Source organism: Schistocerca gregaria, chromosome 10 (assembly GCF_023897955.1).
Source record: "Schistocerca gregaria isolate iqSchGreg1 chromosome 10, iqSchGreg1.2, whole genome shotgun sequence".
NCBI lineage: Eukaryota > Metazoa > Arthropoda > Insecta > Orthoptera > Acrididae > Schistocerca > Schistocerca gregaria.
Genome location: NC_064929.1, coordinates 166152962 through 166179091, shown reverse-complemented (window position 1 = coordinate 166179091; position 26130 = coordinate 166152962).

Genomic DNA, 26130 nt, shown 5'->3' with positions numbered 1-26130 from the left:
GTGGAGAAAGTGTTTGCGCAGCAGTCGCCGACATACTGTAACTGAGGCGGAATAAAGGGAACCAGCCTGCATTCGCCGAGGCAGATGGAAAACCTCCTTAAAAACCATCCACAGGCTGGTCGCCACACCGGTCCTCGACACTGATTCGCCGGGAAAGCAGTGCGTCAGACCGTACGGCTAACGGGGCGGGCTTATTGTAATTGTACTTAGTGTTGCCGGAGAGATCCGACGATCTTTCTGGCCAAGGTATGATCTGGCAGGCACGAAGACAACCAGAGCGCAGTCATTATCCAGCTGAAACGTGAACTCAGGATGGATTGCCGTGAAGGGTAACAAAACGAATATAGAACATCGCCGACGTACCACTCTGCTGTAACTGTGCCGCGGATGACAACGACAGCCGTCGTCCTATGAAAAGAAATTGTAGTCCAGACCATCACTCCTGGATGCCCTGGACAGCGGTGAGATACCAATCTATTTTTTTAATTGAAGATGGAACTCCTGCAGCTGTATTTAAGATTTCATATTTATTTGGCTACTAGTTTCGACGTTACGTCAACGTCATCTTCAGGCCTGTAGACTTTGATCATCAACGTGGAGCATGTATTGGTGTCACCGCGGACGTCTAGTACTCAGTCACACACAATCGATATCATCAAAGTGTGTGGGCCTGAAGATGACGCTGACGCAACGTTTAAACTAGTAAGTAAATAAATATGATATCTTAAATACAGTTGGAGGAGTTTCATTTTCATTAAAAAATTATACCAGCTGATGTCCCACCATCATCCAATTCAAATATGGATGTACGGAGAACCTGACTATTGTTCTCCATACGACCCGACACCCAGCAGTGATTGTCTGCGGCGCCATTCCTTTTCATAGCAGGACCACTTAGGTGTTCGTCCCTGGCAACGTTACAGCATGGCGGAACGTCGGCGATTTTTTACGCCCCGTTTTCTCTCCTTCATGGGTAGCCATTGTGGGCGTAAATCTCAGCAAGATAGTGCCCGCCTGCTCACGGCGACAGTTTGTAGTGCTTATCTTCGTACTTGCCAAACCCTGTCTTGGGCAACAACATCGCCTGACCTCTTCCAGACAGAGAAAGTTTGGAGCGTTATGAGCAGGACCTTCCACCCATATCGGGCTTTTCACGATATAAGCACCAATTGGATAGAATTTGGCGCAATGTGCCTCAGAAGGACATCCAATACTTTGGTCAGTCAGTGAAAATGCAAAAACAGCTTGCATAAGGGCAAGATATGGAGCAACACGTTACTGACTCGCTCAATTTGTGAAGATCCTTCTCTTGAATAAGTCAGGAAATTTTTTTTTAAACATCTATCGATGTCCGTCCCTTTCGGATACTTTCTCTGCGGTGTGTCTGTTTTCTTGAAGTTTACGTTTAGTACTTGAAAAGGACAGTCGAGGTAGAAAACTTCGAAATGTTGTTTAGCCGATACATGGTTGTGTTGCACATGAAGGAAACGGTAAAAAAACAGTCTCGATTCCTTGTGGCTGCGTCATTCTCCCCAAGCGGGAACCAAGCAACATAGCGAGTTTAAACAGAGACGCAATTAAGACCTCCAGACACGTGGACTGTGACATGCGGAGCTATGGGTCGAGCTGGGGCGTGAGCACCGATAGCTGAAGCTCTTACACTGACCGCTCGTGGTAAGTGGGAAAACAGAATTCGAATGCCGGTCCAGCAAAAGCTTTCGTATGTCACAGTTGAATAATACATCTATACCCAACGGATCTGAAGCTATGAAACTCACATTTAGCGAGTAATTTGGAATAAAACAAATTGTAATTACTGTGTCGGAGATTACAAACCTATTGTAACAAAATACTCAGAAAATATCCTTGACCATCTATAAAGTTTTGTCTTTGGGCTTCGTTTTCACCTTTTACATGAGTTAGTAATGACATATCTACGATACCTTTCGACATCTTAGTCCAGCACGTCCAAAAGCCTGCAGCAGAATGTCAAATCTAACTTGTCACTCTTAGATCTTGGACGAATGTTTGGTCCACAAGTTGTGAGAGCAAGAGCATATTAGTGGTGCTTTCTAAGTGATAATGTGTAATGGATCGTTTTGAACTGATATACTGCAAACTGTAGGAATTAAGTGACGAGGAACTAAAACACCGGACTGCTTTATTTACATGTATAAAATGGCAGAATCCACATAATTCCAGTTAAACGATCTGGTTGATTGTATCAGGACCTCCATTAGTGGACATTAATATGTGTTGTGTACACCATTCGCCTTTATGAGGGCTTCAACTCTGTTAGTATAAATGACAGCCCATTATTCTTCATGAGCAGAAACTAGAGACGCTAGTCTGGGGTCTGGAGCCCTGTACTTCATCCCAAAGATGATCATTTGTTTCATATCGGGACTGTTGGCAAGCAAGTCGATTTCAGGAACGTTATTGTCTACAAACCATTGTTGCATTTCACATGGTGCATTGTCAGGCCGACCAATCATCGTCCTCTACCGTACACAGTACATACGCTATGTGATCAAAAGTATCCGGACACCTGCCTGAAAATGACTTAAGTTCACGGCGCTATCCATCGGCAATGCTGCAATTGAGTATGGTGTTGGCCCACCCTTAGCCTTGATGATAGCTTCCACTTTCACAGGCATAGGTTCAATCAAATGCTGGAAGGTTTCTTGCGGCCCATTCTTCACCGAGTGCTGCACTGAGGACAGGTATCGATGTCGGTCGGTGAGGCCAGGCACGAAGTCGGCGTTCCAAAACATCCCAAAGGTATTCTATAGGATTCAGGTCAGGACTCTTTCTAGCCTAGTCTAATACAGGGATGTTATTGTTGTGTAACCACTCCGCCACACGCCTTGAATTTATGAACGGCTGCTCGATCGTGTTGAAGGATGCAATACCCATTACCGAATTGCTCTTCAACAGTAGGAAACAAGAAGGTGCTTGAAACATCGATGTAGCCCTGTGTTGTGATAATTCCACGCAAAAGAACAAGGGGTGCAGGTCCCCTCCATGAAAAACACGACCACACCATAACACCACAGCCTCCTAATTTTACTGCTGGCAGATGAGGTTCACTGGGTATTCGCCATACCCTCACCCTGCCATTGGATCGCCACACTGTGTACCGTGATTCATCACTCCACACAACATTTTTCCACTGTTTCAATAGTCCTATGTTTACGCTCCTTACACCAAGCGAGGCGTCGTTTGCCATTTACCGGCGTGATGTGTGGCTCACAAGCAGCCACTCTACCAGGAAATCCAACTTTTCTCACCTTGCGCCTAACTTACGTGCAGTGGATCTTGATCCAGTTTGGAATTCCTGTGCAATGGACTGGATAGATGTCTGCCTATCACACATTACGACCCTCTTCAACTGTCGGTGGTCTGTCAGTCAAAAAATGGTTCAAATGGCTCTGAGCACTATGGGTCTTAACATCTGGGGTCATCAGTCCCCTAGAACTTACAACTGCTTAAACCTAACTAACCTAAGGACATTACACACATCCATTCCCGAGGCGGGATTCCAACCTGCGACCGTAGCGATCGCGCGGTTCCAAACTGAAGCGCCTACAACCGCTCGGTCACACCGGCCGGCTCTGATTTCGGAATCTCTGTCCGACCATGATGTAATCTAACTGAAATCTTCCCGTTTCGTCAAGCCTTTCCCAAGCATACCTCGTCTACTTGTGATTCTTTAACAGAGTATTCGCTATTACTAGCTGAAACTTGTTACAGAATTAAATTAGTCTTTCTTCTCTCTCACTCCTTTTCCCTAGCCCATATTCACCTGTAACCTTTCCTTCAACTCCTGTCCCTGCAACTGCACTCCACTCTCCCATGACTATTACATTTTCATATCCCTTTACAAACTGTAATACCCTTTCAGTATCCTTATACACTTTCTCTATCTCTTCATCTTTAGCTTGCGACATCAGCATGTATACCTGAAATATCGTTGTGTGTTTTGGTTGCTGTCGATTCTGATAACTGTTCAAAGTAACATAATCTCAGCCCGACCTTCCTATTCATAACGAATCCTACTCCCACTATATAACTTTCTGCTCTGTTGATATTGACCTATAATAATCTGACCAGCAATCCTTGTCTTCTTTCCACTTCACTGACCCCTACTATATCTGGATTGAGCCTTTGCATTTCCCCTTTAAGATTTTCTAGTTTCCCTACTGTTGTAGTTGGCAGGAGAGCCAACACTGTATTACTAAAGGAGGCCGAAATGCACGCGTTTTAGCTCACGCAGGCTGACGCGAGGTCTGTAACATGACAAAGGAATTAGAATTGAGAAAAACGGACGTAGCTGGTGGAATACTTAACTTTAATCCATTAATGACGAACGTCGCTCTTCTCGGTACATGATTTACAATATCAATAGAAACTGATCATGGCGCCTTGCTAGGTCGTAGCAAATAACGTAGCTGAAGGCTATGCTAACTATCGTCTCGGCAAATGAGAGCGTATTTTGTCAGTGAACCATCGCTAGCAAAGTCGGCTGTACAACTGGGGCGAGTGCTAGGAAGTCTCTCTATACCTGTCGTGTGGCGGCGCTCGGTCTGCAATCACTTATAGTGGCGACACGCGGATCCGACGTATACTACCGGACCGCGGCCGATTTAAAGGCTACCACATAGCAAGTGTGGTGTCTGGCGGTGACACCACACCTACCACGTTCAACATTCTGCAGTAGCGCCCATTAATCGTAGTACTCCTCCCGGAACTCTTCTCGCTAATGAGGCTGGCTTCACTACTTGTAATCCACGCGCCCAGACGCTCGCACTATATCCTACTGCTGATGCTAACTGCTCTCATTGTTTTCGGGAGAATACGAAATTTCTATTGGCGATGGTTATAATTTTGTGTATCAGTTCTGTACCTTTCCTACCTGCTTCCTCTATATGATGTGCAATGTTTCGAAGTTCATCGAGAAACATCCCTAGATTTCTCGTTACTACACTTCTCTTAATCGTTACATCATTTAATTTTATTTTAGGTCTTCTTGCCAGGCTTCCTTTCAACAGGAAGTAAGTTGTTTTGTGAGGTGCTAGTGACAATTTAACATTTCGACACTGGCCCTCAAGTTCCTGGAGCGCCATGTCACATTTGTCTTCTGCAATTCTTCTGGAGTCACCACTTATAACGAACAACACGTTATCTGCAAATGGTACAAGTCCTCTTATGTTGCTGCTGTACAGGCCTCAGTGCCGCATCGTAAAATTCTGGACCGCACACTGACCCCCTGTGAACAACCTTTCGTTATTGTCTCCGTCATTTTCTTTCCAGGGCATATTAATGAAATGTGTTTCCCTTGGAAGTAGTCTTTCAGGTAGTTGTGCAACGCTTCTACACACTACAACTTCATAAAGCGACCAAAGAAAGACGGCCACCATAAGTTACCGAAAGTGCCAGCAATATCGATCATCATCTCCAGATCGTACGTAGAATGAGCTTGCGAAATCGAATTACTAACTGCGTCTTCAGTCGGCTTTCCTCTTCTAAACCAGTAGCATGTAGCTGTTTACGATCTTGTAATCTCTTGCATAATAGTTTTTAAAATAATTTGCCGACAGTGTTGAAAAGACTGTTAGGTCTGTAGCATTTGGGTGTCATCAGTCCTTGTCCGCCCTGCAGATCCGGGGGTTAGAATAAGCCTGACGTATTTCTGCCTGTCATAAGAGGCGATTAAAAGGAGTCTTACATGTTTTAGCATTTAGGCTTTAACCTCCATTTTTCAAAATTTCCCCGAAGAGCGAGCCAATTAGGGAAGAGCGCCTTCCGTGGTGCATAGTGTCCATCATGTGCTGAGACCTCTCACATCCTTCGTCGACATGGATCTGCACTTCCTCTCATTCTCCAGCTGTTGGGCAAAGTCACCCTCACCACGGAGGAACGTCCTCTGTGCAGTATCGCTTTCCGCGCTAACGACGATAATGGACTTCCTTGCTCGTTTGCGACTGATATCCAGTCCGTTGAGGTGGGGTCACCATGTACCTTGTTCGTTGTAGCCTCCTGACCACACAGGGATCGCATTGCTGGTGCCTGAGCTGTTAACTCCCCACATATGCCAAGGAGTAGATGCCCTTCACCCTAGGGCATCAGGGCTCCCAGCAATCGCCATCCAGCCAGGTGGTCTTTGCTGTGGCTGGGTGGAGCATGTGGGGAGGACTCCTAGTTGGAGTGGGTGGCATGACGCCATGAAGCGTAGTACATCATCTCTTGCTGGTGGTCAAACACCAGCAGTCTCTAAGCGATCAAGGACTAACTTTAGTGCTACGAAATACGCCCCCAAATTGTACCCCCAGCTTGTCGCACCATGGGGGGGGGGGGGGGGGGGGGACGCCAGGCTAAGGATGGCATTGAAGCCTACTCATCCCAGCACCTTGTATGTATGACAGTTGATGGGGAACATTTCTTCTCAATGAAACCTCAGTTTTTTGTGAAGCATTTAGAGGACAAGTTTGGGTAGGTGGAGGGCTTGTCCAAAACGTGGTCAGGGTCGGTATTTATCAAAACAGCATCCCTGCCCAGTCACAGGCACTCCTCGATTGTGATAATCTGTTGATGTTTCTGTTTCCATCACGCCCCATAAGAGCTTAAATATCGTCCTGGGTATCATATTTCACAGGGACATCCTTTTGAAATCTGATGAGCTGCCTGCCAATTTAGAGCTGCAAGGTGTCCATTTCGTCCAGCGCATCCCCCACGTTCCGAGGAATAACCAGGTTGCCACCAGCGCCTTCATCTTGGTCTTCAAGGGTAGCACTTTACCCGAGACCGTCAAGGTGATGGTCTACCACTGTTCCATAAAACCATATATTCCGCCCCCAAAGCGGTGGTTTAAGTGCTGGAAGTTCGGCCATGTGCCTTCCCGCTGTACTTCCAGCGTCAGCTGTCGGGATTGTGGACGTCCTTCACATCCCAATGCGCCCTGTGCCCGCCTCTCATCTGTGTCGACTGCAGAGAGCAGCATTCGCCCTGTTCGGCAGACTAGACGATTCTCCAGAAAGAAAGGAAAATAATGGAATACAAGACCCTGGACCGAGTGACCTACACTGAGACTAAGAGAAAATGTGAGAGGCTACATCCTGTGCCTATGATGTCAACCTACACCACCGCTTCTACAACGGCTGTGCCATCTTCCTTTCTGCCGTGTACAGTTGGCTCTGAGAGCCATTAGACTCCGCCTGCCCCCTTGATGGTGGGGGGGGGGGGGGGGCGGCATTTCCCTCCTTGTTGCTCCTGCACAACCGACTTCAGGAGCAACACCCCGCACCCATTAGGGACATCAGCCATCACTTCTCACCTGGAGAAGCGTAAGTCTTCTTCAGCTCTCAGGGAATCCCTTGGGTCACTGCCTTCTCAGGTTCCTACCAGTGGCAAAGCTGACATCTGCCAGTGGCTGAAGCATCCCCAGGTAGTTGGTTGTAGGGCTTCATGGTCATCCTCAGTCCCTGAGAGTGAATCAATGATGCCCTCGCAGCCGGACAAACCTAAGGAGCAGCGAGAGAAACCTAAAAAGAAAAAGACCCCCAAGAACCAAGACAATGTGGTGGTACTCACACCACCATTAACTACAAGCTCTGTGTCTGAGGATAATAAGGAGATTCTGGTGACCACTGAGGACCTAGATCTCGCTGGACCATCAGACACAATGTATGTCGATCGCACAGGTACCATCTCGTGGCAGCAGGTGACCCTGAGGTGTAGAGAGCCTCATTGAATGTTTCATGCCTTCCCAGTCTCACGATCAGGTAATGCTCCAGTGGAATTGCGGTGTGTTTTTCCACCACTTTGCTGAGTTGTGTCAACTGTTAAGTTTTACACCTGCTTTGTTCATTGCCCTACAGGAAACCCAGTTCGCAACAATGCGGACCCCTGCCCTCTGCGGCTATAAGGGGTATTACAGGAACTGTAGCGTCTATAATAGTGTCAGGTGGAGTTCGCGTCTATGTCCTGAACTAAGTATGTTGTAAACCTGTGCTCCTTCAAACCCTTCTTGAAGCTGTGGGTGTCAGAGTAAGGACGACGTAGGAAATAACTGTTTGCAATGTGTATCTTCCTCCAGATGGTGCAGTACCCCTGAACATTTTGGCTGCACTGATCAACTCCCTAAAGCTTTCCTACTTTTGGGAGATTTTAACGCGCATAATAAGCCGCCATGCTTACCGGCCGAGGTAGGGAGATCGAAAATTTACTTTCACAGCTCGACCTCTGCCTCTCAAGTACAGGTGCCCCCACACATTTCAGTGGGGGACTTGGCACATATTCGGAAGTTGATCTGTCGGTTTGCAGTCCTGGCCTTCTCCCATCTATCGCTGGCCTGTGTGGCCGTGCGGTTCTAGGCGCTCCAGTCTGGAACCGCATGACCTCTACGGTCGCAGGTTCGAATCCTGCCTCGGGCATGGATGTGTGTGATGTCTTTAGGTTAGTTGGATTTAAGTAGTTGTAAGTTCTAGGCGACTGATGATCACAGATGTTAAGTCCCATAGTGCTCAGAGCCATTTGAACCATTTTTCCTCCCATCTCTCTACCGGAGAGCACATGACGACTTGTGTGCTAGTGACCACTTCCCCATGTTCCTGTCACTCCCCCAGCACCATGTCCACGGACGCCTACACAGATAGTCTTTAAACAAGGCAGACTGGCAAGCCTTCACCTCTGCTGTCACCGCTGAATCTCCCCTACATGATGCTATCGATGTTGTCGTTGGCCAGGTCACTACAACGATCGTTTCTGCGGCGGAAAACGCGGTCCCTCGTTCTTTAGGATGTTCCCGGCGGAAAGCAGTCCCTTGGTGGTCGCCGGAAGTCGCTGAGGCAATTGAAGAGCGTCGAAGAGCTCTACAGCGACATGCCCGGCACCCTTCCCTCGAGCACCTAATAGTCTTTAAGCGGCTCCGTGCCCGCGTTCTCCTGCTTATAAAACGACGGAAACAGGAGTGCTGGGAGAGGTATGTCTCGACCGTTAGGTGCCATACGTCACCTTCCCAAGTCTGGACCAAGATCAAACGTCTTTTCGTGTACCAGACCCTAACGGGTGTCCCTTTCTCTTCCGAATGAGTAAATATTTTGTTGGCATCCACCTACGTAGGGGGAAATGCTCATCATAATAGAATAAGAGAAATCAGAGCTCGAACAGAAAGATGTAGATGTTCCTTTCTCCCACGCGCCATTCGAGTGTGGAATGGTAGAGAAGTAGTACAAAAATGGTTCAATGAACCCTCTGCCAGGCACTTAAGTGTGAATTGCAGAGTAACCATGTAAATGTAGACGATGTATATGTAAAGGGGCAGCTGACTATGCCCAACTTTCTCTTCATTCCTTTTGACCGTGAATAAGAGTGTTGCATGTAGTCTTTTCTCGCAGTCTAGTTCATACGGCATTCGCTAGGGATCGCTTCCTAATTTAGCTTACAGGAGTACCTTCCGTCATTCCATTTTTGTTTTCCGTAACTTTTCATTAAAACGTTGTTTGACACATTGTACTTCTGCAGCCTTCTGACTTTATCTCCTTCGGTCATGCTGCTCTTGTATAACTTCTTGGCTCTTCTTCTTTCACATCTTAATTTCTGCACTGTCTCAGTCCAGATATAAAGTAGTCCTCTAGAATGACCTTTCCTGAAAAGTATCCATTGCTTTATTTATATCCACATCTAATTTATCACACACCGATGAACATCCCGGACACTGAAAACCCCTTCTTACTTCTTCCCAGTTAGCCTGCTTGATCTATTTGGGCCTTAGACGTTTCCTGGGGCATTTTGGATTTCGCTTCGAATGATGGTATATTGTATCCTGACTGTTTCTTACAACTCTTACATAAATTCACTTAGGAAGAATGCGACAATATTGCAGATCAGTAGTACTGCACACTAGCTGTGTTGTTCACTAAACAAGAAGCCACCAGCTGATAAACCAATGAGTTTATCTGAGGCGTTTCGGGTATAACCCATCGACCGATGGTATACAAAGCAGAAATACGTAGTAAATACAGAAAATATAACTGTACAAAGAAAATGCAAGAATATGAAACAACAAATACCGTCAAAAGGAACGTATGAAATACACACCATGAACATCTCGGTGATCATGTATATAAGGTCAGTGTGTAAGGAAGAAAGCTGTCACGGCAGACTTACTGACTAGCTACAACGCAATGACTATGAAGACAATTTAAGCCAGCAGAGGGTGGTGATGAATACGAAAGTAACGCCACGTAGCGATAAAAGCAGTTTCATTTTTCATAAGAAACGAATTACCCAAAATTAAAAATTAACAAAACTTTACAAATTATGAATAATAAAATGAACGGAGAATAGAAATTTACGAAAGTATAAAAATGCCATTTAGAAATGACATTCATGTAAACTGACAGGTAAATAGAATAGAAATTCCAGAACAGTTACCAAAAAAGCACCATAGAAAATTTCCTAAATGAAATAAACGGAGGAAACCTTCGCAATATTAGGTGAGGGATACAATAGAAGTGATAGTCGTTAAAAGTTAAAATACATATTGTAATAATGAAAGACCATAGGGACGCAAAGCAGACAACTTTTTTTTAAGAGGTAAATACATAAAGAAAGGGATACACACGGAAATACCTGGAATTACGGGTCAATTATTTCACCGAATATTTTAAACTACAGCTTGCATCTAGAAGACAGCTGGTCGTTCAGAATTAAAAATAGACTGTGCTATTGGTATATAAAGACCTCTAATTCCTCTAATATATCCAACTGACTTCCATTTGGTTCAGCATGGAGTACATGCAGTCTATCGTGCCCTCCTGTCGTAAATAGCAACAACTGGGGCGTTATTTTTAAAAGCGTGTTCACGAAACCTAGTGATAAAATTCCTATCAGTTTCAAAAATGGCTCTGAGCACTATGGGACTTAACATCTGAGGTCATCAGTGCCCTATAACTTAGAACTACGTCAGCCTAACTAACCTACGGACATACGATACATCCGTGGCCAAGGCAGGATTCAAACCTGCGACCGTAGCTGTCGCCCGGTTCTGGACTGAAGCGCCTAGAATCGCTCGGCTACCACGGCCGGCTCCTACCAGTTTGATCCACGTAAATTGAATCACAGGAACGACATTTAATTTTGTATACGCCTGTGCCCTTATCAGGATTGTTACTAACAGAATTTCATACCGAAACACCCATTTTTTCCCCCATACGACAACTGATCTGCAATTTTGCTTTCCTGGAAGCGCGCGCAAGCCTTACTATTTGGTCCTGCATAACATATAGAACCTCCCCCCCCCCCTCCCATGAACCATGGACCTTGCCGTTGGTGGGGAGGCTTGCGTGCCTCAACGATACAGATAGCCGTACCGTAGGTGCAACCACAACGGAGGGGTATCTGTTGTGAGGCCAGACAAACGTGTGGTTCCTGAAGAGGGGCAGCAGCCTTTTCAGTAGTTGCAGGGGCAACAGTGTGAATGATTGACTGATCTGGCCTTGTAACACTAACTAAAACGGCCTTGCTGTGCTGGTACTGCGAACGGCTGAAAGCAAGGGGAAACTACAGCCGTAATTTTTCCCGAGGGCATGCAGCTTTACTGTAACATGGAGAGCTGCATCACACCAGTCCCAGGACTGAAGACCACAACATCAACAACAACAACAACAACAACAACAACAACAGATAGAAGCATAACGTTATTTTTCTTGGGCCACATAACATCTATGATCTCTCTTTTTTACTTAACGCCAGGCATAAAAAAATTTAGTAACCATTGGTAGACCTACCTGCATGATAATGTCAATTTCCGTATTCAGAGTACTGAGATCCAATTGGAGCAATGTATTATGCTCTGATTGAAAACACTCACGCTTGTGTGCCAGTGTATGATCGGACTCATTACTGACAATAATGTTACTAACTGTTGATTTACGTTAGCTATCTAACCTTCTCTCGTTACCATAAGACCTGGAAAACCGAGACGCTCATTATTCTCTAATTCAGCAGTGAAATATCTTTTAGGATGCTCTTCTTTCAAAGCTTTTGCGAAATTCAAAATAGCCTGTTCATTACCACGGTACACAATCACTTGTGTACGTATCTGCGATAAATAGCCATTTCATCTCTGATTGGCAAGTTGCCAGTGGCCTTATCGCAGTGGTAACACCTGGTTCCCATCAGAGCAACGAAATAAGCGTTGTCGGGCTTGTCTAGCACCTGGATGGGTGACCGTCCGGGTCTGCCGAGTGCTGTTAGCGAGTGGGATGCACTCAACCCCTGTGAGGCCAATTGAGAAGCAGCTTGACTGAGAAGTACCGGCTCTTATCACGAAAAATGTCAGCGGCCGCATGAATGGTCTGCTGACAACATGCCCCAACATATTCGCATCCAGAAACGCCTAACGACTGAGGTTGACACGGCGGTCGGTCGTTACCTCTGGGCCTTCCGAGGCCTGTTCGTATCGATAGTTGTGTTCTATAAGTCGTTAATAAAAATTTCAGCTTGAATACCAGACAGCCTACACCCCACTGCGAGCCCATCCCTTCGGTGATAAAACTTAACACAGAAAACAGCTAACGGAAAGGATACGGTGATTGGACTCATGCGCTTCACCGATACTCAATTTGTTATCTTTCAAAAATTCTTGGGAGTGATATCCAAAGTCTCGTCAAACGGAAAGTTAGTATAAAGGCTGGTAATGTCAAATGACGCTAACATGGAATCTTCTGGTATAACACAGTATCTAAGTAACAGGCCTATGCTATTTCGCTGTTGTTCCTATGGGTCCACGTATTTTATCGCTATGTGGCCCACTTTTGTATTCACCACCACCCTATGGTGACTCAACCTGTCTTCCTGCTCAACCTGTCTCCCTGATCACTACATTGTAGCTCATCAGTACGTATGCCATAACAGCTTTGTTTGTTAGTTACTGTGTTTATACATGATGGCAGTTGTTGAACTATATGGAAAACCTACAGAGTGCACACAATATTCACCATGCACACGTCACTACAGGTACTCGGATTTAGATTGTGACATGTTCAATATGACTACCATCATAGGCGATGATGTGGCGCAGATGAACAGCGAAATTCTGTATGACAAGTGTCGGAACGTCGATGACTGTTTTCAGCTCAGCAGCGGTTTTGGGGTTATTGCTGTACACCATGTCTTTAACATAGCCCCACAAAAAGGAGCCGCATGTGATCGGATTCGGAGAATGTGGCGGCCAATCGAGGCCCACGCCAGTGGTCTCTGGGTAGCCCAGAGCCAGAATGCGGTCCACAAAGTGCTACAGGACATCAAACACCCTCCTGCTTCGATGGGGGCCGAGCTCCCTCTTGCATGAACAACAACTTGTCGAAATCAGGGTCACTTTGGATAATGGGGATGAAATATTGTTCCAAAACCTTCACCTATCGTTCGGAGGTCCCTGTGCCACCAAGGAATATCGCACCGGTTATTCCGTGACTGGACATTGCACACCACAGACTTACCCATTGAGGGCGAAGAGGCTACTCGATCGCGAAATGCGAATCCTCAGGTATCCCCAAATGCGTCAAATTTGCTTATTGAGGAATCCATCCAAATGAAAGTGGGCTTCACTAAATCAAGAACAAGTCGCGTACTAGAATGAGATTTTCACTCTGCAGCGGAGTGTGCGCTGATATGAAACTTCCTGTCAGATTAAAACTGTGTGCCGGACCGAGACTCGAACTCGGGACGTTTGCCTTTCGCGGGCAAGTGCTCTACCAACTGAGCTACCCAGGGACGACTCACGCCCCGTCATCACAGCTTTACTTCTGCCAGTATCATCGAAAAAGTTAAAAGAAGGGCGGTTGTCGTGAAATAGGGGAGATAGTGCCACAGACATGATACGTGAATTGGAGTGACAATCATTAAAACAAAGGCGTTTTTTGTTACGACGGGATCTTACATTAAATTTGAATCACCAATTTTCTCCTCCGATGCGAAAACATTCTGTTGGTACGCAACTGTTCAGGGAGAAATGATCATCACGATAAATTGAGAGAAATCAGGGCTCTTACAGAAAAATTTGTGTGCTCGTTTTTCCCACGCGCCGTTCTAGAGTGGAACTGTAGAGAGACATCATGAAGGTGGTTCATTCAACCCTTCATTGTGAATAGCAGAGTAATCATGTAGATGTAATGGAGATGAGCCTCGAGGTGACTGGGTGTTGTTGTGTTGTCTTCATCATCGTCATTCATCCCATTGTGGTCGGAGGAAGGCAATGGCAAACCACCTCCAATAGGATCTTGCCTAGTACGGCGGTGCGGGTCTCCCGCATCGTCCCCTACGCTCCTCAGAGTATGGGACCTCATCAGTGGAGATGTACATGCAGTTTGGTTTTGTGGTGTCACCGCCAGACACCACACTTGCTAGGTCGTGGCCTTTAAGTCGGCCGCGGTCCGTTAGTACACTTTGGACCCGCGTGTAGCCACTATCAGTGATTGCAGACCGAGCGCCGCTACACGGCAGATCTAGTCTGGAGAGACTCCCTAGCACTCGCCCCAGTTGTGTAGCCGACTTTGCTAGCGATGCTTCACTGACTTCAGACGCTCTCATGTCCAGAGACAACAGTTTAGCATAGCCTTCAGCTACGTTATTTGCTACGACCTAGCAACGCGCCATATTCAGTTGCTATTAACATTGGTATTGTGAATCATTTATCATCGAGAGCGACGTTCATGATTAATGGATTGAAGTTAAGTATCACACCATCTACGTGCGCTTTCTGAATTCTAATTTTCTTATCATGTTCCAGACCTCACGTCAGTATAGTTCTTCCCTCCTCACGGCAGGCAGCGTGAGCTAAAACGCGTGCATTTTGGCCTCCTCTAGAACACGGTGTTGGCTCTTCTGCTAACCCTACAGGTTTTCCTCGGCACAATGGGATCTATCAACAGGACAATGCAACGGATCACACAGCTCGCAGTGTAAGTGCGTTGTTAAAGAGAATCAGGAACAACTGACCGCGCTGCCCTAGGCACAAACTTACCGGATTTATACCCAGTCGATAATCTGTGGGATCGCCTCGATAGGGCTGTATGGGCCATGGATCCTCAACCGAGAAACCTAGAACAGCTGTCCACGTCACTGGATTCGCATTGGCTCTTCATCCCTATTGCTTCTTTCCAGAAAATCATTTACTCTCTTCACGCACGTCGTGCTGCACTCAGCGTTGCAAAAGGTGGATATTCAGGTACTGCGACAGGTAGTCACGTTAATGGGACTGGGCAGTGTATTTAAAGTGTTTGTGTGCGACAGGAAACAATATTTTAGCGTGCGTGCTATTTCACAGAACCTGAGCTAATCTACTTTCTAGCGTCGCTGGCGTTTCAGATCTCGGCAGCACACCCTCTGAGGGCCGACCCAAGCCCCAGTTCCGAGAAAACTGGAAGAAAATCGGGAGGTGGTGTGGCGCGCCTGGAAGAAAGGGCGCGCACAAGAAAGCGGCGGGGGCGGGGTGTGGGCGCGGAGGCGGAGGCGGCGCGCTGGAGGCGGAGAAAATTCGGGCGGCCATTTGCGTCCGGGGATATCGCCGAATTTATGTCGGCACTCCTTTGAGATTGTTTAATGTGGCGTCCCTAATGCCCCAGGCGCTCGCATTTTATTTTAATGCGCCATCTTGCGAGGAGCTGCCTGCCCTCCTGCGTGCGCCCCGGGACCCGGGGCCCTGGCCTTCCTTTCTCCTCCGCCTCCACCTCCTCCGCCCCCGGGCACCGCCTCCCGCTGGGGGCGGACGCGACCTGCAGCGCGCTGGAAGGACGTCCCGGGGGCAGCAGGGGAGCGAAGTGGAGACCCCCTGATCGATGGCCGTCTCCCTCTCGCCTCTCTTTTATCCCCTGTCTTCCTCTTCCTTCTTCTTCTCTCTTTCGTTTTCCTTAGAAATGAATGCCGCCCAGGTCTCCGCGGGCCGTGGCAGATATACAAGCGGCCCGGGACATTGCGCCTTGTATATTGCCTCCAAGCTCCCCTGCTGTGTTCTTGCGTAGAGAAATAGTTTGTTTTCCGACGCAATTCTTTTACCCTTCATTCCCCCACAGCTCCCTTTCTCTTTCCCACTATTTTTTTTTGTACTGTTCTATTAGTTTCCGTAACGCTGGCAGTTCACGGACGCCATTACCAGAAAGAGAGCGAAGAAACAAGATAACATTTGTTTGTCTCTTGTCGAGGACACTAACTCTTGATAGTGCTCTACCTTACTGAACCGGGAGCCAATTTGAATTGTGATTGGCGTACAAATAGTTGTCAATGGTGCTGGTCGCATTATGGAGAAAAAGGGTTCAAATGGCCCTGAGCCCTATGGGACTCAACATCTTATGTCTTCAGTCCCCTAGAACTTAGAACTACTTAAACCTAACTAATCTAAGGTCATCACACACACCCATGCCCGAGGCACGGTTCCAGACTGTAGCGCCTAAAACCGCTCGGCAACCCCGGTCGGCTCATTAGGGAAAGAATGGTGGCGCATACTGTTCTTGGTGACGAGGCATTGCGCCAGTTTCCAAACTTATGCGCTGTCTGTCGTGGAATGAGGGCATGCGAGACTTTAGATATGTCCGTCCGATGAGGACGTCCATCTACATCAACAGTTATGTACATATTGTGCAAACCACTGTACGGAACATGGAAGAATATACCTGATGCTTTGCCTGTCATTTCCTTTCCTTTTTGAAGGACGTAATCATTTACTACCATTAGCTGTTGATTACAGATTGTTTGCTGGCGTTCCCCGAGATAGTCTTACAGGCCCTAAACTGTTCTTTATTATATAAACGCATTAGGAGACAATGTCAGCAGCTGTCGGCGGTTGTTCTCAGATGATTATGGTGCCGTTTATTGTCTAGTAAAGTCATCAGATAGTCAAAACAAATTACAACATGATTTAGAAAAGATATCTGTAGGGTGAGAAAATGCGCAATCGGCCCTATATAATGAAAAATGGTGAGGTCATCAGCATGTATACTAAATGTAAAGCACACTGGACTCGCATTCGGGAGGACGGCCGTTCAATCCCGCGTCCGACCGTTCTGATTTAGGTTTCCGTGATTTTCCTAAATCGCTCCAGGAAAATGCTGGGATGGTTCCTTTGAAAGGGCACGGCCGACTTCCTTCCCTAATCCGACGAGACCGATGACCTCGCTGTCTGGTCTCCTCCCCCAAACTACCCAACCCAATTAAAAGTAATCCGTTAAACTTCGGTTACACGATAAATCAGTCATATCTAAAGGCCGTAAATTCAACTAAATACCTAGGAATTACAATTACAAGGATCTTAAGTTGGAAAGAACACACAGAAAATGTTGTGCGGAAGGCAAACCAAAGACTGCGTTTTATTGCCAGGAAACTTCGAAAATGTAAAAGATCTGCTAAAGAGAGTGCCTACACAACGCTTGTCAGTCCTCTTGGGTGTCTTGGTGAGAATTGATTTATTGAGATTCGAAGTAGACGTGTTGATAAGAAGATTGTCCCAATAGGAGTGCTGCTGCGCGGTGTGGGATCCTTACCAGGTAGGATTAACGGAGTAAATCGAGAAATTTCGAAGACGATAAGCATGTTTTGCACTATCGCGAATAGAGGCGAGAGGGTCTCTGACATGATACAGAATTTGGGGTGCACATCATTGAAACGAAGGTGTCGGAATCTTCTCATGAATTCGCCAACTTTCTCCCCCCCCCCCCCCCCCCCAATGCGAATATGTTGTTGACGCCACCCCACATAGGGAGAAACAATCATCACAATAAAATAAGGGAATTCAGAGCTCCTGTGAAAAGATACAGGTGTTCGTTTTTCCGCGCGCTGTTCGAAATTCGAATAACAGAGAATTGTTGTGGACATGTTTCGATGAACCCTCCTCTTCTGGGCACTTAAATGTGATTTTCAGAGTATCCGGATAGAAGTAGATGTAGATGTAGATGCAGATATAGATAAAACTTCGTTATTGAAGAATCAGTTTCGGTCCACGTGCCATCAAGAATCATGAACTATTGACGTGCAATATCATACTAGACGATATAAAATAAATTGTATCATATAATAAAAGCCATGAATTATTTGCTGTTGTCCTTTCTGAATCGTCTTGCAATTTGTTTTGACTTAATGATAAGTTTACTAGACGATAAACGGCACCATCATCTGCGAAAAACCTAAGACAGCTGCTCACATTGTCTCCTAAAGCGTTTATGTAATAAGGAACTGCATAGGTATCGTGAAACGACAGAAATAAATATAAGGTACATCGTCAGTCATAAAATGTTAGACATCGCATTTATTCATGCAATACAAGTAGTCACCATTAATGCTACGAATGGAGGCGTTCTGCATTGGTATGCTCCATGAACGGAAGTCGGAATGTATATTGGGAAAAAGGCGTTGGTTTTCCGGAACAATGTTGAGACATTATGTAAATTGAAGGTGGAGGGGCTGGGGAGAGGGGAAAGGAAAGCGAAGGGATAGATGACATCGGCTGCATGAGAACTCTCTGCGCATTCAGCGGCGACTAATGAAAATGTAGGCTTGACCGGCGTCGAACCCGGGAGCTCCTGGTTACTGGGCAGCAGAGTTAATCACTGCGCCATCCGGACACAGTGTTTATCGCAATTCGACGGACTACCTCGGCGCTCTCCCCGGCAGATCCACATTCTCCCCCACCTGTCCTCAGTACCTGTCCATCTCCTCCACGCTCGCTACTTTGAGACTGCTGTAGGAGGTCAAACCAGAGTGCATCCGCTTTGAAGGCAGTGGATTTATTGTCCGATGAGGCGTGGTGTCATGTCCGAAAGAACAGACCTCACGCATTCGTGTAGCTGTTGGGAATGTTTAGAGGACCGGTATTTGCAACAGACTTGGGAACGATTCTGCTGCCGCCAGCACACATCTCCAGTAAGAGCCACGAAGGTAACATGAGTGAAATCAGACCACGTGCGGAGACCTACACCTACCGGTTTAACTGATGATACAGCGTACCAGTGAACTGCTGCGACGTTTTTCCTTTAATTCGACTTGGCGGGAATCCCGAACACTCGGGCAGTACTCAGAAACAGAGAGCACAAGTGTTCCGTACGCGGTCTCCTTTGTAGATTCCCTGTATTTTCGTAGAATTCTCCCGGCAAATCAGAATCTGCCGTTCGCCTTCCCTACAACGGACCTTAGGTGATGGCTCCATTTCATGTCGCTCTGCAACGGTGCGTCCAGATATTTAACAGGTCCACCTGTGTCAAGCGGTGCACACGATCAGTACTGTATTCGAGCACTGTAGGAAACTTGTAAAGGTCATCCTGCCTCCTGATACAGTCACTCAGCGCGACACTTCCCCGTGCATCTCAGGATCATCAGCAGTCAGTCGCAGATTGCTGTTCAACCTGTCCGTCAGGTCCTTTGCGTATGCAGGGTGTTTCCATAATAGTGTGCAAAAAATTTAACAGGACATAGAGAATGCTCCACTGAACAATTTGAGGTAGGCAACCTGGGGTCGGAGAAGCCATTTTAAGGAGATAACAGGAGTAAAATCACATTGTTGTGCACATTTTTCTTTGGAGGTATGAACTAAACAACGCCTACAGTCACAACGTTTTCGTGTTTTATTAATTATATGATGCATTTCGGACCTTTGGGTCATCGTCAGGTGTAATTTATCTTAATACATGTTTTATTTGTTCTCCTGAATGAGATAAAATTCATATTCCTGTAACGAAAAGGTTTAATGTTGGGTTATGAACTTCGTAGGTCGAAAGCGGACAATATGAGCCAAATAGTGGAAAATGAACAGAGCAAACTTACCACAACATTCAAGGAAAGCATTTTTAACGTTTTAGTACTAGCAAACATTCTTTTCTCCGTCGTTTTGTACATTTGCACTCACATGTTTGTAAACACTTGACAGATGTTTTTGTACATGCTGTTGGCAAAGTTGAATTTATTCGTAGTGCTAAAGGTATAACTACAAACAATTGATGTATGCAAGAAATAACTTTTGAATAGGTCTTTAACGAAATGTGTTTGTTCATTTATCATAGATTGTGAAGTTTTTTGATTTTTTGAAGGTGTATTTCCAGTTGTTCTAACAGATTTATGGTCCTACCATTGGTTTCGTTTTGTAGTATTACCAAATTGTTTCCTAGACTGTTGGCGACATGTTTTGTTTCCAACATATGTTGTGTAATGACTGATATTTCTAAGTGGTTGAGCCTGAAAGCACTTTCGTGATCTTGAAAACATTTTCGTGATCTTGAAAACGGGTTTGGAAATTTCTGTCTGTTTTCCTCCACATAGTAACCATGACAACTGGGGCATGATACTTTGTACACTCCGCTATTGTTGTATGCTTGGGTATTTGATTTTACGTTATGGATGAGTAGATATCCTAACTTATTATTGGTTGAGAATGCAACTGTTACATTTGATTTTCTGAAAAGGTTGCCGTTTTTTTGTGATTTGGGACCCAGGTATGGGATACTGGCGAATATTTTCTCTTCTTTCACAGTGTGTCCATTCGTTGTCTTGCTTTTGTGTACTTGTCTGCTTAAATTGTCAATTGTTTTGGTTGTGTAGCCATTGCTTATGGCAATGCTCTTTATTGTATCTATCTCATTCTTGAACGTGTCATCTTCTAATGAAGGAAGTGTACACTGTGTGTAGCATGGGTCTAAATGCAGCATGTTTCTGTGTGTTGGGATGTCATGATGAATTGTCCAGTGTTATGTCTGTGTATGTGCATTTTCTGTGTATGCTGGACTTGTGTTTTCGTTGGTGTTTGGTGATTTTAAGATCGTTGAAGTTCATGCATTTGCTGTCCTCATGTTCATAAAAGAACTTACTTTCCGGATGATTGAGAAATATGTCTGGCAGAAAACAGAAAACTTGAAATGCTACTGCCCATGGCGAGACCATCATTCTGTTGGTAAACTTTCCCATTAAATGTAAAGTAACTGTGAGACAATATTAGCTGTAATATGTCCTTAGCTTCTGATATTTCTGCACTTCACAGTTTATTATATTTTATTAAGTTTTCAAAGATTGTTTTTATTTACATTGGTACAGTTAACTGCGAATACCATCAGTGACACAATGAACGCACCATTTGTACTGCATTTTACAAAATGTGCTGAAACTGGCGGCCATCAACCCCACTACAGGCATGACATCAGCGAACAAGATTCTGACATACCCTGACAAATATCAAATCACAGGCAGCTACAATTCTGACAACCTATTGCATCTCCTTATTTACTGGGGTCTCAAGCACAAGTGCCTTAAGATATCCCCATATACAATAACCGGTAGGATTGGGGTTAGGTGACCTCACAGGACATGGAATAGGACCTCCATTCCAGTGACCAGGAAATACAGCACTGAGATGGTTGAGGTCATCCACACTGAAGAGAGGCAGTACACCGCCATGTTGTATCCACATTCTCTCAAGAACATCCATGGGTACGTTCTCCAACAACTCAGGTGGAACGTTTTGCACATCTCTCAAATACGTGTGGCCATTCAGATGGACAGGTAGAAGATATGGCCCAGTGATATTGCCCCGTACAATTGCGGCCCAGATATTCACGGCGAAACGTGAGAGTTTAACTCGTCCCACAGACAGCTATTTCTGCTGTTAGAAATTGCTTTTGCATGGACACGTCGTGGGTGATACGGTTGTGGATCATGACTTCCTAGCAATCAGGCTCGTTCTCCTTGTTTCCTTATAGGAAACAGAGAACGTGCAAGTGAATAAACAGCACAGTATGTGTAAACTAGTAGCATGTTGGTTGTAAATAGGTGGTGCGACAGTAAAGTAATGAGACTGATTTTCTTTGCAAGATGTGGCAACCCTGCAGGCTTGCGTAGGCACAATATCTTTGACCTTGATCTATAAGATGCTTCCAGTCCAAGCGGCACATCGATGCAACTGCTCAGTCGTGAGTTGTCCTGTAATAAGTTTACACATGTTTGTGTCTCTCGTCACGGAAATGGAACCGCGTATTATTGCGTAACGGTATGCCATTTCTTGTTGCGTTAAATTGGGTGAAAACGCGACGACAACTTACGGTAAGCATCAGAAGGTTTTCGAGATGAGGTTATGTCAAGAGCTCAAGTTTTTCGTTGGCATAAAGTGTTTGGTGAAGGCAGAACGAATGATGAAGACTGCAGTGGACGACCATCAACCTCATCGACGGATGTCAACTTGGCCAGGGTGCGTGAACTCGTACGATCTGATCGAAGATTAGCCGTGAAAATGATTGCAGAAGAACTGAACATCAGTCGAGAAACGTTTCGTCTAATAATAACTGAAGATCTTGGTATGAGAAAGATTTGTGCAAAAATGGTCCCCAATAATCTCACACCACAACAGCGAGAAACACGGAAAAACGTGGCAGCCGATCCAGAATTGTTGAACCCTGTTATCAGAGGTGATAAAAGTTGGTTTTTACAGTACCATCCAGAGACAAAAAGTCAAAGTTGTCAATGTGCCCAAAGGGATCACCCAGATCAAAAAAAGCTCGCATGTCAAAGTCAAAAGTGAAATGCATGCTTGTGTGGTTCTGTGATTCCAAGGGAATTGTTCATAAAGAGTGGGTGCCTCCTGGACAAAAAGTTAACCAATATTCCTACAAAGAAATTTTAGAAAGACTTCGTAGAAGAGTTATTTGTGTCCGTGCCAACATTGCTGATAATTGGATTCTGCATCACAATAATGCGTCATCCCACATTACTGTCAGTACAGTAATTTATAACCTCAAAACAAATTTCAGTACTACCACCTTGTTCACCAGATACCGATCCGTGCGACTTTTTTCTGCTTCCAAGAGTCAAAACGGCGGTCAAGGGACACCATATTCAAACAGCACAAGACGTCCAAAAAGCTGTAACGAGGGTCTTGGAGGATATTACAGAAGATGAGTTCCAGAATTGTTACCATCAATGGCAGAAGCACTGGAAAAAGTGTGTGCAACCAGAAGGGAACTACTTTGAAGGAGATAACAGCAAACTTGACTAATACGGTAAGCAACATTTTTTTTTTACATCAGTCTCATGACTTTATTGTCGCACCTCGTAAGCTGGAAAACAGTAATGCTAGACAAAGCGGTAGGCAATTTTTTTTTAAATCTCCTTAAGCTGCTTTCTCCGGACCCAGGTTCCCTACCTCTATGTCCTGTTACGTTTTTGCACGCTTTACGGAACCCTGTACAAAGAGCAAACGTGGTCCTGCCGCTTTTCCCAGGGAAGCTCCTGACGATATGTTAAGCTCTGACACTCCCTCTGTCTTGTTGTACAGGAACAGGCTCTGTGCCGTCGCCTGGATTCATCTTCTGCCTTCTGACGTCGTCGTCGTCGTCGTCAGCAACAACAACAGAAAAAAACGTATCGTATCCACACGCATTAGTCATCTGCTACAGAAAGTGGGAAAAAGTCATGATTAAGCATTGTTGGCCACCATATCGACTGCCCACTCACGTGCAGCGTGTTTCGATTGGCACGGTGATGGTAGAAATGTGTCCTCCACGCAATACGTTTAAATCGTTGGCGCACTCATCAACACCACCAACTTTCTCCCCCGTATGAGTCCACGGAGGATATGTGACGCCTGTTAGACAGCACTTGTCTTCCTTTGCGGTAGTTCAGGAACTTGCAAATGGTGTCACGTGCTCAAATACTCGCTGTTAATCTCGTAATTAGATTATATCGGGTCCTCTCCATTTGCAGTAGGTATTTGCAGGGTGTTACTTTCACACAACAAGTGGAAATTTTGGACTGATCTCTTTGACATACATTACGATTGTCCAGCGATGATATTTTCCTGCAAGCTACAGAATCGTCAGCGAACAATATCGTAGTGCTGATGCTGCTGCATGACAAATTTTCCATCTATAATGAGAGCGTTAAAGCTCACTGTTAGATTGAAGACCCTGTCAACACACCTTTGCCCACGGAAATTCAAATTCTTGTCTAACCGCTGATATGAGATGATCTATCCATCTTGTGTCGATAATTTTCTTTTTTCGTTTGAGAGTTGTTTACTGTTCTTTAGGCCATTTCTTGCAGCCTCATATGCAAGACTCTCGATCTTCGTATAAATCTCCTTTCAAAATGCTTCGTTGCGCAACTCCTCCATTTGATTTTACATCTTTTTCTCTTCTATGGGGGCTGCCAACACAGCACGCCGAATATTTTCGGCCGTCGTCCATCCTCTGATCTCGTCAAATGTCGATTCCATTTTAAATGCCGTTCCTCCACCTCTTCGGATACATTAGTTTTCGTTCACTTCAGCCACGTTATGAGCAAGCTGTTAGGTTGCCAGGAACCCAGCGGGCAGCCGCCTCCACGTGGACGAGTGTTTCAGCACTGCCAATAGAGACGTCCAGTTTGAGCTGTGAGGTGTTAGGTTGGGATGCGTCGATCACCTCGAATGAGAGTGTCCGCACGTTCCAACACTGCAGGAGTCGCAGCAGTGTGCGACCGGCCGGCACTCTGGAGACCGGACAGATTTTTGAGGTACCTTCTTCGGATGATGACAGAGGTCTCTCCTAACGACTCACCGAGCTTTTGTTCACAGCCACATTTTCGAAGACATTCTCTAAGCGTTTACGAATACCTGCGACGCTCTGGTTTTCCACCAAAAGAAACTCAATGACAACCCTGTTCTAGGATCGCACCTCTGTCTCAGACGTCATTTTTAACGCTACTTACACCACTGCTATCAATGGCTGCTTCATGAAAATGTAGGGGTTGAAGCGTGATTGATCCACAAAGTTCCGCAATGAATTCAGCATTTCTTCAGCTCTTCAGCTGAAAAAAACTTCTTCCATTAAGTGTTGGACGCTTCTTGTATAGGGTGAGAATGTCATATATATATATATATATATATATATATATATATATATATATATATATATATATGAAATTGAAATAAGAACACCGTGAATTCATTGTCCCAGGAAGGGGAAACTTTATTGACACATTCCTGGGGTCAGATACATCACATGATCACACTGACAGAACCACAGGCACATAGACACAGGCAACAGAGCATGCACAATGTCGGCACTAGTACAGTGTATATCCACCTTTCGCAGCAATGCAGGCTGCTATTCTCCCATGGAGACGATCGTAGAGATGCTGGATGTAGTCCTGTGGAACGGCTTGCCATGCCATTTCCACCTGGCGCCTCAGTTGGACCAGCGTTCGTGCTGGACATGCAGACCGCGTGAGACGACGCTTCATCCAGTCCCAAACATGCTCAATGGGGGACAGATCCGGAGATCTTGCTGGCCAGGATAGTTGACTTACACCTTCTAGAGCACGTTGGGTGGCACGGGATACAAGCGGACGTGCATTGTCCTGTTGGAACAGCAAGTTCCCTTGCCGGTCTAGGAATGGTCGAACGATGGGTTCGATGACGGTTTGGATGTACCGTGCACTACTCAGTGTCCCCTCGACGATCACCAGAGATGTACGGCCAGTGTAGGAGATCGCTCCCCACACCATGATGCCGGGTGTTGGCCCTGTGTGCCTCGGTCGTATGCAGTCCTGATTGTGGCGCTCGCCTGCACGGCGCCAAACACGCATACGACCATCATTGGCACCAAGGCAGAAGCGACTCTCATCGCTGAAGACGACACGTCTCGATTCGTCCCTCCATTCACGCCTGTCGCGACACCACTGGAGGCGGGCTGCACGATGTTGGGGCGTGAGCGGAAGACGGCCTAACGGTGTGCGGGACCGTAGCCCAGCTTCATGGAGACGGTTGCGAATGGTCCTCGCCGATACCCCAGGAGCAACAGTGTCCCTAATTTGCTGGGAAGTGGCGGTGCGGTCCCCTACGGCACTGCGTAGGATCCTACGGTCTTGGCGTGCATCCGTGCGTCGCTGCGGTCTGGTCCCAGGTCGACGGGCACGTGTACCTTCCGCCGACCACTGGCGACAGCATCGATGTACTGTGGTGACCTCACGCCCCACGTGTTGAGCAATTCGGCGATACGTCCACCCGGCCTCCCGCATGCCCACTATACGCCCTCGCTCAAAGTCCGTCAACTGCACATACGGTTCACGCCCACGCTGTCGCAGCATGCTACCAGTGATAAAGACTGCGATGGAGCTCCGTATGCC